This window comes from Phacochoerus africanus, chromosome 9 (genome assembly GCF_016906955.1).
Source record: "Phacochoerus africanus isolate WHEZ1 chromosome 9, ROS_Pafr_v1, whole genome shotgun sequence".
Taxonomy (NCBI): Eukaryota; Metazoa; Chordata; class Mammalia; order Artiodactyla; family Suidae; genus Phacochoerus; species Phacochoerus africanus.
In genome coordinates, this window is record NC_062552.1 from 56513189 (window position 1) to 56527216 (window position 14028).

At 43.8% G+C, this 14028-nt stretch overlaps 1 protein-coding gene and 1 pseudogene across 1 annotated transcript in view; one reads left to right on the plus strand and one right to left on the minus strand.

The window, feature by feature from the left end:
- AP3S2 (adaptor related protein complex 3 subunit sigma 2) overlaps positions 1 to 14028 on the minus strand; it is a 60113-nt gene that overhangs the window by 14378 nt on the left and 31707 nt on the right. The window lies entirely within an intron of this gene.
- On the plus strand, positions 4792 to 7667 carry LOC125135564 (60S ribosomal protein L35-like; annotated as a pseudogene).

Sequence of the window (14028 nt, forward strand, 5' to 3'; positions counted from 1 at the left end):
CCAGTCATAGCAACGTGGGATCCTAGCCGTGTCTGTGACCTACACCACAGCTCACAGCAACACTGGATCCCAGACCTACTGAACAAGGCCAGGGATTGAACTGGCATCCTCATGGATACTAGTTGGATTCATTTCCACTGTGCCACAATGGGAACTCCCCAATGTATTTTTCTACAGATATAAGTAAGGTTTTTATGCCAGCAGCACACAAAAGCTAGCTCTAATCCATAATGCTACCTAGAATGTGGTACCATAGAGCACCCCTGCACAGATGTGATCTGTGTAAACTAAGTACTATGAATACTACTGTTTCTGTAGTAAAATGCAGTTCTATATTAGGACGGCAAGAACCTATCCAGCAGAACTCCCCAGGGATAGAGGGTAGGTAAGATCTTCCACGACAGGTAAATGCACCAGATACTCCAAGCTCAATCACATCCATAGAAACCACTAAACTAAATCAATCCCTCCCCAGATGTTTTGCCCTGGAGGACAAAATCTATTGTACCAAGAAGACAGGGGTTCATATCCCCATTGTTTACCCACACTCTCATATCTTTCTTAAAACAACCATTACCACATAGAAGACAATAAAACACTACCAATTACAAAAGAGCACTGTCACGGTGCATGTACTGGAACGGGAGGAGACCACTATTGCAACCCTCAAGTTTTAAAAGAACTGTTAATTGCTAATAAGATATCTAGTCTACTATATAAAAGCTTAAGTGCTAATGATTTTTCCTTCACCTTCTTGGCTTGGTTGGTTTCATTGGTTCCTAGGAAAGGTCTCCAAAGAGTAAGGTGAGAGGAGATCATGGTAGGATGGGGTATATGCATCCTTTCCTGGTCCATGCTACGGGGTGTGGTGGCTCTTAATAGGCCAAAGGGTAGGAGGACACACCAAGTAATCTCAACACTGACGGGAAGAAATAATCATCTGAGAGTCATTTTGCCCAAAGTCAGTCTCCAGTTCCCATATTATCCATTTTAAAAAGAAATGCAAAAGGAAGAGTGTATAAAAATGACTTTCAGAAATCTGGTACGCTCTGCTAAAGAAAGCAGGCAGATAGCACAACATGCATTGTAAAGTTCTGTTCTTCTCTTTTCCTTGCTATTAGTGTCTTGTGAACTACTTTTATGACCTTCCTTAATCTTTACACTGGACGTCTCCACGGTTTTCTCCAGATGTCCTCTTGTCATGAAATTCCACAAAACTCAATCCCTAGTCCTTGATTGTTTATCTTACTTTCTCTTTCATTCACATGATTACACATACTTTCAGTGAAAAAAATGAAGGAATCCAGTGGAATCTCATCTTATATAATAAGGTTTAAGTTCTCGGGTCACCAAGTAAGATGGAAACTATACGGAGCTAAAAATTTCTTAGACCACGTACATAGTCCAAGTCAGCTGGTCTCTCCTTCCCCAATGGTACTGATTACTCCCCCCAGCTCCCTGGGAAGCACCAGATGAAGAGGCTGGTTTGTGTAGGGACCATACAGATTGAAAATCTATACTGTATCTTTAAGCATTCAAATCACTATAAACACCATAAGATGCTCATGTTAGGCACAAGACAGACACATGAGAGCAGAGGCAAAGAAGAACTGATTTAAATCTTCCATCTCACAACCACTCCAGGCACACGGGAGTAGAACTGTAGGCAGAATCATCCTGTATTTAGAATTTTTGTTCTTTCTTTTTGCCAAAGGGTTAGAGATGTGATCTGTGTAAACTAAGTACATGTATGCAAGCCCACTGTATCCATTTACACTCAAGATAATGTGTTAGATTAAACACATTCGGGGAGCCTCTGTTGGGGCTCAGTGGTTAGCGAACCTGACTAGGAACCATGAGGTTGCAGGTTCGATCCCTGGCCTTGCTCAGTGGGTTGAGGATCTGGCGTTGCCATGGGCTGTGATGTAGGTCCCAGATGCGGCTCAGATCCCACGTTGCTGTGGCTCTGGCGCAGGCTGGCAGCTATAGCTCTGATTCAACCCCTAGCCTGAGAACTTCCATATGCTGCAGGTGCAGGTACGGGCCTTAAAAAGCAAACAAACAAACAAACAAAAAATATTAAACACATTCTTTCATTTTTGCCAAAAGAATGTGATTTGTAATAATGTCTGTTTTCAAATATGCTGAACATCATAGAATGGAGGAAATGAAGATAAGATGTGGACCCTCTGTCCTCAAAGGGGTTAGTCAAGTAGAGAAAATAAAACATGTACAGGATTAATGATAATGAAAGGATGACTGTGATAAGTACTACGGTCCAAGTATGAAATGCTACAAAGGTCAGCAGAGGATGGGCCTTAAACTAACCAGTAGATGAAAGAGAAAGCACCCACGTGGAAGGAATGGAAGCTGCCCAGTAACTCATTAACCAATCCTTATGCTTTACTAATAATTATTCTTTAACAAAAATCACTTATTCGCTGGTTTCATGTTTTATGCTCTTGAGTATGTATCATAGATTGCAGCAAAGTACACACATTACATATTATTCCTTCCCCCCTCTTTTTTTTTTTTTTTTTTTTTTTGCTTTTCAGGGCTGCACTTGGGGCACATGGAGGTTACCAGGCTAAGGGTCCAATCAGAGCCACAGCTGCTGGCCTACACCACAGTCACAGCCACTCGGATCCAAGCCACATCAGTGACCCAATTCCTTGCCCCCTTTTTAAACAAATTTCTTTTACGATTCAGAGTTCTCTGTGATTCCATTTTTTTAAAATGTTCTCCTAGGCTACTATATAGAGAGCAGATAAACAACAAGGACCTACTCTATAGCACAGGGATCTACATTCAATATATTTTAAGGACCTACAATGGAAAAGAATGTGAAAAAGAATATGAATATATATATCACTGAATCACTTTGCTGTACACCTGAAACTAACACAACATTGTAAATAAAATACATTCTAATGAAAAAAAATTTTTTTAATGTTCTAGCATGGAGTTCCCGTTGTGATGCAGCAGAAACGACTCTGACTAGGAATCATGAGGTTACAGGTTCAATGCCTGGCCATGCTCAGTGGGTTAAGGATCTGGCGTTGCCGTGAGCTGTGGTGTAGGTCACAGACGTGGCTCGGATCCCACATTGCTGTACAGCTATGATGTAGGCCAGCAGCTGTAGCTCTGATTTGACTTCTAGCCTGGGAACCTCCATAGGCCATGGGTATAGCTCTAAAGAGCAAATAAATAAAACAAAATAAAATAATACAATATAAAATGTTCTAGCAGGACTTTTTCTTCTTCTTTTTTTTTTGTCTTTTGTCTTTTTGTTGTTGTTGTTGCTATTTCTTGGGCCGCTCCCGCGGCATATGGAGGTTCCCAGGCTAGGGGTCGAATCGGAGCTGTAGCCACCGGCCTACGCCAGAGCCACAGCAACTCGGGATCCGAGCCGCGTCTGCAACCTACACCACAGCTCACCGCAACGCCGGATCGTCAACCCACTGAGCAAGGGCAGGGACCGAACCCGAAGCCTCATGGTTCCCAGTCGGATTCGTCAACCACTGCGCCACGACGGGAACTCCAGGACTTTTTCTTCTTTGTCTACTGTTTCCTCCTCCTTCATTTCTTGCCTGTTTGCAATATTGGTCCCAAATATTAAGCACAATGCTGGTTAAAGTAAATGGTCCAGGCCTTGTTTTCTTGAATGTTGTCTCTCTGGGTGGTTATTTGTTAACAAAACATGAGTCAAATACATTTCTTACCATGGTGAGGATGCTAAAGCAGGAGAGGACACTAAGGGCAGCAGAGCAGGGAGGAGAGTACAGACTCTGACGTCAGAGCCCAGGGTCTAGAGTTTGCCTCTGCCACTTACTATTGTGTGACCTTGGAGAAACTCAGGCATCCTAGCTCTAAAGTCAGCTTCTTCATCTGTAAAATGGGGAGAACTGGAGTTCTTACTTGATGTACCCATTCTAAAGATAAATGAGATGATGCAGGAAATAATTCAGACACTGAATTTAAAGCACTTAACTATTATGTGCCTCATACATACAAATTAGTTCTTGATGAATGTAGTCATTACAATTTAAGTCATCCTGTCCAACGTCCTTCCTGATGCAGGAATTTATTTTTTGGCTCTTGAGACAGAATAGATCCTTCAGTGATGAGAGTTCACTACTGTTCCCTACTGTGGAGCAGCAACAACTATCAGAAAGTTCTTAAGTTGCTGAGCTACAAAGTATATTGAACCATTTCCATCCCGTGGCCCTATGTGCACCCTCTGGAGCAGCAAAGAATAAGTCCCTACTCTCCAACCCTGGGATTCCATCACTTTTTCTAAACTGAGCAAATGTCAGGCAGTCAGGTAAGTGAAACACAATTCATTTGATCATCAAGAAAAAAATCCTAGGAGTTCCTGCTGTGGTGCAATGGGATCAGTGGCATCTCTGGAGCCCTGGGATGCAGGTTTGATCCCTGGCCCAGCAGAATGGGTTAAGGATCCGGCATTACCGCAAGTGTGGCATAGGCCGCAACTGTGGCTCAGATCTGATCTCTGGCCCAGAAACTCCATACGCTGTGGGGTGGTCAAAAATGGGAGAAAAAAAAATCCAAATGCCATGCTTGGATCCACAAGTCCATTTCTAAGAAGATGATCTCCATCCCCATAGTTCTTGCTCCTTCTATAGCACTGCCCCTGGAATAGCCCTGGGCCCTCCTCCACCCTCTCTAACCTTTTACATGCTGGACCAAACATTTACAGAGCTATAACCTCCCTAAAGACAAATTACATAAACCGTCGGTACTACTGGGACACAAGGGTCAAAGGAGGTGATGGCAAGAGGTAAGGCTAGGAGAGTGGACTGGGAGGCCTTGGAGGCCTCTGTGAATGTTTAAGGGCCTCAGTGCCATTCTGTTGGCAAGGGTCTCCATTTCTTTTTCCACATTCACAAAAATTCACTTGTTTAACACACTGTTCTCAATCACCCAGTGTCATTTAGCATTCGTAAGGGCTTTGAGGAAGGCAGGGAAAGGAATGAGGCGTGTCTTCCTTGTCCTTAACAATCACTGTTACAGGAGTTCCTATTGTGGCGCAGTGGTCATAAATCCGACTGGTATCCGACAGCAAAGATGTCCTTCTACAGCCAAAACTGGGAAAAGAGGAATGAGATCAGGGAGGACCCAAGAACCAAGTAAGGCTCATTGGTAACGAACCCCGACTAGTATCCATGAGGACGTGGGTTTAATCCCTGGTCTCGTTCAGTGGGTTAAGGATCTGGCGTTGCCATGAGATGTGGGGTAGGCTGCATACATGGCTCAGATGCTGTGTTGCTGTGGCTGTAGCACAGGCTGGCAGTTGCAGCTCTGTTTGATCCCCGGCCTGGGAACTTCCATATGCTGTAGGTGTGGCCCTAAAAAGCTAAAAAAAAAAAAAAAAAATCACTGCTATGGGGTGAATTATTCAAATAAAAAATACACTTTTAAGGTGTTCCTATTGTAGCTCAGTGAGTTAAGAACTCAACTAGTATCCATGAGAATGCAGGTTCCATCCCTGGCCTTGCTCAGTGGATTAAAGATCTGGCACTGCCTCGAGCTGTGGTGTAGGTCGTGGATGTGGCTTGGATCTGGTGTTCCTGTGGCTGTGGAGTAGCGGCTTTGATTCGACCCCTAGCCTGGGAACTTCCATATGCCATGCATGCTGCCCTAAAAAGACAAAAAACCAAAAAACCAAAAAACCTCCTACTAATATGTTAGTAGGAGGCAGGTGTGTAAAGGATGGATTTAAGGGGGTAATATTGGAGGCAAAGAGAAGAGTAGGAAAAAAAATAAAGACAAAATCATCATTTATTGAGCTAAGCAATTACTCACTAAGTCCAACCCTCAAAATAATCATGAATGGTGGAAGTTAATGTATTTTATCAAAGTCAAAACTCCTTGATTATGAATCACAAAATTAATTTATCACCAAAAAGGAAAATGCTGAAATGCTAATTGAACTAAAAATGCCACTGACTGTAAGACAAATCTGGATTTGCTATGTTAAAATTATAAATATTACCCAAAAAGGGAGTCTAAGAATCACATAAATATGGTATCAGCCCTGTTTTACAAATGAAGAAACTGAGACACAAGGAGGCCCTTAAGAGGGTTGCCTAAGTTGCACAGTTAGAATCTGGTATAGCCCATGAAGCCCATGAGGCCACTTCAGGCAGAAATCCCACTTGAAAACCAGGGTCCCTTCTGAGTTCACCCAGAGTTCATCTCCTGAGAGAGCAGAAGCAAAGCTGAATGAGTCCTATTCTGAAACTAGTGAGCATACATAATATAACCTTGAGAGTCAAGGTCTAATTAGAATCCAGTTTCTAAAAATAGGCTTCTAGCTGTGTTAAATCAGACCTTTTATCTGAAAAGGGCTTTGAAAATTAAAAACCTTCTGAAAGCACACAGAATTTGGACAATCAATCAACAGCATCAAATGAACTATCAACTATATTTGAGTGCCCTGTGCTGTTCAGATAACCAACAAAGTATTACATGCTGACACTGTCCCAAGAGTAAACAAGCTACTGGAAACAATTAGGACAAAAAGCAAGAGTAAGAAGACAGACAGCTTGGAGAACTACGATACTGGAGTTTAGGGAAGACTCCATCGAATGCACAATGAGCTGGGTGCCAAAATCTTGAACGCTTATTTGGGGGAAGATGAGGGTATTTCAGGGTGGGGCCGTGGCACCGGCAAAAGCAAAGAGGTGGGAATTGGGCTCAGACACAAAGAAGTGTCTGCTGGGCCTGAGGAGTCTTCGTTCCAGAGCAGAGAGCTCCTGAACAATGAAAGGATCCACCATCCAGAGATCCTTTGGGGCCACAGAAGGTAGATTGAAGGGAAAATGGGAGAAATGTTTTCTGTAGTTTAGACTGAAAAGATGGGAGAAAGACTAGATATAGCTGCTATGGCTGCTTAGAACTGGTATGTTAGCTACCTGGGAAGGAAAGGAGGAGTTGGGGCTGAAGCAAACACTGAATAAGAACCAACATCATCGTGTGACCACTGGAAACAGAAGGCAAAGTGGGCATCCCTGAGACTTCATGCCTTGAAGGAAGATGGTGTCGCTGACAGAATAAGGAAAGTTAAGACGAGAAGACGGCGGGTGAGTGGGTAAAGGGTGAAGGGGCAGGCAGGAAAGGGGATGAAGAAGGGAGGAAACATGAGTGGACTGGTGCACACCAGGCTGCAAGCAGTGGCAGGTCTTCCAAATGGAAAGGTGCTGTCTACTCCCAGAAAAACAAGCCTTTAGCTCTTTCCCTCTGAGAGGGCGGCAGCGGCAGCTTGTAACAGCTGTGGCCAAGATTAAGGCTCAAGACCTTCAAGGCCAGAGGAAGGAGATGCTGCTGAAGCAACTGGAGGACCTGCAGGTGGAGCTGCCCCAATGCATGTCATGAAAGTAACAGGCAGGGCGGCTTCCAAACTCTCCAAGATCCGAGTTGTTTGCAAATCCATTGCCCATGTTCTCACCGTCATTAACCAGACTCAGAAAGAGAACCTGAGGAAATTCTACAAGGGCAAGAAGTACAACCTCTGGATCTAACGGCCCAGGAAAACACGTGCCACGTGCCATCGGCTCAACACGCACAAGGAGGACCTGAAGACCAAGAAGCAGCAGTGGAAGGAGCAGGTGTACCCACTCTGGAAGTTCACTGTCAAGGCCTGAGTGAGCATCCAGGCAACAAAAAAAGAAACAAACTGGCAAAACAACAACAAAAAAGCAAAACAAGCCTTTTGCTTGTGTCAGAGTGAGATGCAGATCTGTCATCCATCTGTATCAAAGTGGATGAGTGCCCAAGGATGAATGTATAGAAAGAAAGTCAGCAGGGTACCAGTGACAGACCTGCAGGGAAGGTGCCCATTTCTCTCACTCTGCAGGCAGGAAGAGCAGCAGTCTTAAAGCTCAATGAGTCTGTCAGCAGGGAACCTTCCATCCCTACCCTGAGATTTCTCCAATCAACATTCACAAGGTTCTTTTAGGGTAAATTCAGGTACATTAATTCCGGGAATCTAAAGGGATGCACTTGTGCAGTGACAGGGCAAAAAACCCCAGCAGTGCTCAGCTCCAGGCTTGGACTTCCCTGCAGTGCGATCAGCAGTTAAACTGCAAGGGGATGGGCCTGGGCATCCCTCTGCCATAAGCTGTTGAAAATGTCTCCTGGTACAGACCTGGCAAACTTCAGACACAGGTTCAGCAACTTGTTCTCTATAAAATCTGGACCTTAATTCTTGCAATCAGAAGCAGATAAGGCCACAAAGATTTGTCAATGACTGGGATGTCATTGCAGTGCATTGTTTTTGACCAATCTGGATCCATAAATGCTTTCAGAACCATAAATGTGTCCTGCAGTGTACTCTGGGTCATAAGCACTGCTGTGCACATACTCCCTCACCCCTCTCCACTCCAGAGTGAACCACAGTTCCCAGGTTAGGGAGGAGGGGTAATTCATAGACAATCTGTCAGTTTATCTGGCTTCAAACTGTTTACTGTACTGGGCCATAAAGCTTATACACACAGAGGACTGTACTCTTCAGTGTGCTGGGCCTAAAAGACCCAGAGTGATAAAAAGGCAATACGTGCACATGGCACAATATTTTTGAAAAGTTAGTCCTCACGCTTACCTAGCTCCTCGCTCCAGAGGCAGTGACCCTTACCAATCTCTTCTGTAAAAAGGACTTACAATGACTTACCCGATCCTCGTTCCCCATCCCTACCTCAACTCCTATTATTTTCCCCCTTTCTCACTTCCACTCGGCTATACTGGCCCCAAGGTCTTTGGATTTGTTGTTCCATTTAACTGGAATGTGCTTCCCCAGGGAGTCATGAATCCTTCACTTCTCTTCCTTCAGGTTTTTGCTCGAATGCCATCTTCACAGTGATGCCCTCCCTAAGCACTGTATATAAAACATCAAGTCTTGTCCACCCACCACTTAGCCTGTTTTATTTTCTCCCCTGCACTTATCACCACCTAACATTTATTCTGTCTCCCTCTAGCAGATGTAAGATTCATGAAGAGAGGAATGTCTGATTAACTCTTTTCCTAGAATAGTGGATGGAGAAATGAATTCAACAATGAATAACCAGTATGTGTCAAGTACTGTGCTAATATCTGGGAACACAGTGGTAAACAAGATTCTTAATATCTGGGGTGGGGAGGGGGGGGTCAAACAAACGAATAAAATACTTACTCTGTATAAGCCCAGTTCTAAGCACTTTCCATTTATTTAACGCTCACATCTATCATATAAACTAAGTGCTATCTTGATTTCCTGTCTACATGTTAGTTCCTAAGGCACAAGCCATACAGTTCCTAAGCAGCAGAGCCAGGGTTCAAGCCTAGACATGCTGGCTCTGGAGTATGTGCTCTTAAGCAGGTAAATAAGCAAAAATCACTGTTAAATGCAATGGCAAAAGCAGCTGAAGGGGCTGGGGGAACAACGACAAGTACAACTATTTCAGTCTATGAGCAGGGAAGGGAATGCCAGGAAATGTTTCCCTAAATAGTGAGTCAGAATGGTCAGTCTGGAAATGCAGGGGGCTAGAGATTCGGTTTTGGACAGAACTGAGTTTGAAATCAAGTTGAGTTCAGACAGGTACTTTAGTAATCACCAGCAGAAAGATAATTGAGGTCATGGGATTGTATAAGATTTCCTAAGAAGAGAGTGTTTACAAGAAAAGGGAAGAGGCATCATTCAAGAGTTAAAAAGTTCAAAACACCAGATGGAATGGCCAGAAAGGCAGATAAAATGCCAGGTGAGCGTGTATTAAGGAAACTAGGAATACAGGATGCTTCAAGAAAGAGGAAGTATCAAAACTGCATGGTGAGAAGCGCATTGGAAGCGCATGTTGGACTCAGAAGAAATGCAGAGGACAAGGCTGTCCACAGTCTGATCATCATCTACTTCTTCAAACTTCTCCCTGACAAATCCCATATACACCCTGTACTCTACCCCAGTGCTCTTCGTCTAGGATGGTACTGCTCCCACCCCAAAGGGCCACAGCTACAGCAACTCGGGATCCACATCTCATCTGCAACCTACACCACAGCTCACGGCAACTGAGTGAGGCCAGAGATTGAACCCGCATCCTCATGGATACTAGTCCAATTCATTTGTACTGTGCCACAATGGGAACTCTCTCCCCAAATATTTTCAATCTAAGCTTGGTTGAATTGACAGATGTGGAACCTGCAGACATGGAGGGCTGACTAATTTTACACAGGAGTTTCTACAGCCCTCGCTGCTCTTCTCACTCCGCACTGACCTTCTATCTCAAGTGGTTTTCTCTAGATATCCAACTTAGGGCCATTACACCTGTGGTGCTCATCCAGCCTTGCCACACTTAGCATGGGCCACTGCACTCAATTGGTAGGCTGCCCAGCACGCTCCATATCTAAGACCCCAGACTCTCAGCCAAAAGCTGCAGATGGGCCACCATCTATCCTACCCCATTCTATTTCAGAACCTAGCCTCAGAAACAGCTATTTCTTTAAAGTCCCATTCTTCTTTCTCTACCTCCAATTAAATACACGAGCTCATGATTAGGTACTGTATCATTCTGTATAAATAATTTACATACACTTTAGTTTTATGAAGTACAATATGCAGATATACTATATATATTTGACTATACACAATGCTTGTGATCACTTCCATAAAATAGTACAAAAGCTCCCTCATATAAAACATACCTACTAAAACATTACATCCAACTTATGACTTCTTTTCCAAAAATGTTGCTTAGTCCAACACTGAGGAATGTCTCCATGTGACCATCTTTGTAACTGGACTACGAACCCCTTGAGTGAGGACAGAACATTTGTCTTTTCCATCTTTATATCTCCATATTTAACACAATATCGTCCTTAGTAAAAAATGTTTGCTGGGGAGTTCTCACTGTATCTCAGCAGCTTAAGAACCTGACTAGTATCCATAAGGATGCAGGTTCGATCCCTGGTCTCACTCAGTGGGTTAAAGGTCCAGTGTTGCCGCAAGCTACAGTGTAGGATCTGGCACTGCTACAGCTGTGGTGTAGGCTGGCAGCTGCAGCTCTGATTAGACCCTTAGCCTGGGAACTTCCATGTGGCCCTAAAAAGACAAAAAAAAGTTTGCTGTTTGACAGTCAGAGAAAAAAAGACAAAAACATTCTCAGCAGACATTAGCACTGTATACCAAGGTCAGAAAGTGAAGGTAAGTATAGATAATTTGAGAAAAGCCTCTGTAAGGAGGGAGATGCCTCTCAGGTAAGGAAGCAATTTATTCTATTGGGAAGTTTTAATTCCATAAGTCACCTTAAATTCATCTGGCAAGTATGTAAGCTATAGATGCCAAATGTTCCATTAGAGAAACTGAGAAGTTGTTACACGAGATGTCTTCCCCTAAGATTTAGCCATGGTTCCTTCTTGGAGTGTTCTTCTATTGTTCTGATACTAAAATTTCTAAATGCCCACCTAGAAAATGATACTGAGCAAACATCAGCTTTTCCTTTAAGAAAATAAGTGGAAAAAAAACTACACTAACCATTAGTAACATTCAAAACTATTTCTGGTTCTCCCCCATCCTGGGCACATGGTAGGACTGTAATTCCCTAGGCTCTTAAGTATGGGCATGTGACTTGCTTTTGGCTAATAAAATGTGAGTGCAATGGATGTATCACCTGAAGAGCCAGCACAGGAGTTCCTGCGGTGGCTCAGTGGTTAATGAATCTGACTGGCATCCTGCAAACCTGACACAGGTTTATCCCTGGCCTCGATCAATGGGTTAAAGATCTGGCATTGCCGTGAGCTGTGGTGTAGGTGGCAGATGTGGCTTGGATCTGGTGTCGCTATGGCTGTGGTATAGGTTGGCAGCTACAGCTCCGACTGGACCCCTAGCCTGGAAACCTCCAGATACAGTGGGTGCGGCCCTAAAAAGGAAAAAAAAGAAGACAAAAAAAAAAAGAGCCAACACGCAAGTGCCTAGATGGAAGTACACATTCATGATTTCCATCAACCTGGACCTCTGAGGGGCTACAGTGAGCAGAGACACCACAATGGCTACATAAGTGAGAAATAAACCTTGCTGCTATAAGCTATTAAAAGTTTAGAGCTATGTTATTACCTAGTCTACCTAGATTGATATAAACATCAAGGTTGGCAAGGGGTTCTCAACTAGGGATCAAGAAATTCTGTTTTTTATCTCAGAGCAGGCCAATCCTCTTTTGCATCATAAAGAATAATAGCAAGAACAGTGGAAATGAATCTCAATTCCAGCCTTTTGGGGGACCTACACATCAGCAGTCAAAGTGACATACACTTGCCTTATCTGCAACACAACCAAGTAATATCACTGGTAATAAGCTTTGCTGTAACTACAATCCTGACAAACACTAGGTTTTATTAAAAAGGCTGGATAACAAATGGGCAACTCTAAAGGTCAAATTCTGCTATTTTGTGTACACTGTCATCCTAATGCCATTGACCAGCAATAAGGAATGATTAAAAAAAACAAAACAATTCTCTGTCATTTCAAGGGGCAATCGAGACTATGCATCAAGGCAGTGCAAAGTTCAAGTAAGGAAAGCGAGAGTGTGTACTGTAGCAGAGACAGAGAGAGAGTGTGTGTACTGTAAGTGTAGTTTGGAGCATTCTGAGTTCTTATTCTCTTTTTAAAAACAAAGTATAGCAATGCTAGAAATTTGTTGTTGTTGTTGTTGTTTTTAGGGCCACATCCGCAGCATCTGGAAGTTCCCAGGCTAGGGGGTAGAATTGTAGCTGCAGATGCCAGCCCATACCACAGCCATAGCAACATGGGATCCTAGCCATGTCTGCTACCTACACCACAGCTCACGGCAACGCTGGATCCTTAACCCATGAGTGAGGCCAGGGATCAAACCTATAGCTTCAAGGATACTAGTCCGGTTCCTTCCTGCTGAGCCACAGTGGGAACTCCTAGCAATGCTAGAAATTTAAGAAATCATTATTGCTAATCTCTCAGCTGTCATGAGGGAATAAGATATTGGCCTCTGAAAAATATTCTGCCACAAAACTCTTCTCTCTCAAGCATCAGCAGAGCAGGCTTCAGGATGCAATGGAACAAAAGGCAGGTCCCCTTGGCTCGCTCAGGCACATCCAGAGAGAAACAAAGGTAGACAGATGGTCAGACATGCCAACCAGCACCTTTCACAAGAACTAAAACCCAAACAGGAGTTCCTGTCGTGGCGCAGTGGAAATGAATCCGACTGGGAACCATGAGGTTGCGGGTTCAATCCCTGGCCTCGCTCAGTAGGCTAAGGATCCGCTGTTGCGGTGAGCTGTGGTGTGGGTTGCAGACGCGGCTTGGATCTGGCATTGCTGTGGCTGTGGTATAGGCCGGCAGCCTCAGCTCCAATTCGACCCCTAGCCTGGGAACCTCCATATGCTGTGGGTGTGGCCCTAAAAAGACCAAAAAAAAAAAAAAGAACTAAAACCCAAACAGACTGTCTTGTTCTTCTAGCCTCATCAGCTCCTCCTTCCTCACTAAAACCACATTGGATGTACGTGCTTTACTCTTCCTCCATTCCTGGAGACAGCAATCAGGATACCTGCTCCAACGTCACCAGGGTGTGGAGGGCATTAATGAGTTTTCTTATCATAACCTCTGTTCCCAGAAGGGACAGTTAACAAGTACAACCATTATTACTATTTATGACCCTTTCATCTTAGGGATCAACAGTCATTTCAATTTTGAGCCCTCAGCATTTTCCCATTTTAGCAGCCTATACTTAACAGAGATTTTTAAATTCCATACTACAAGGATTCCTGGGCTCAGACCTGCCCCAAAGCATATTCCAACTCAGGCTGGATGAATTCCTTTGACATAGTCATTAAATTGTGATTCTGATGACCAAACCTTGAAAACCCAACTGAGTTCCAAATCCAGCTCTGCTGTTGAGACACTGGTAGACCGGAATGTTAGGCTACTCACATGGTTTTCTTTGAACAAAACTCAATTCATCAAAATTAACCAATACCCAACTCAGTCATGATGTTAAGTTGTGCGGGGGGGGG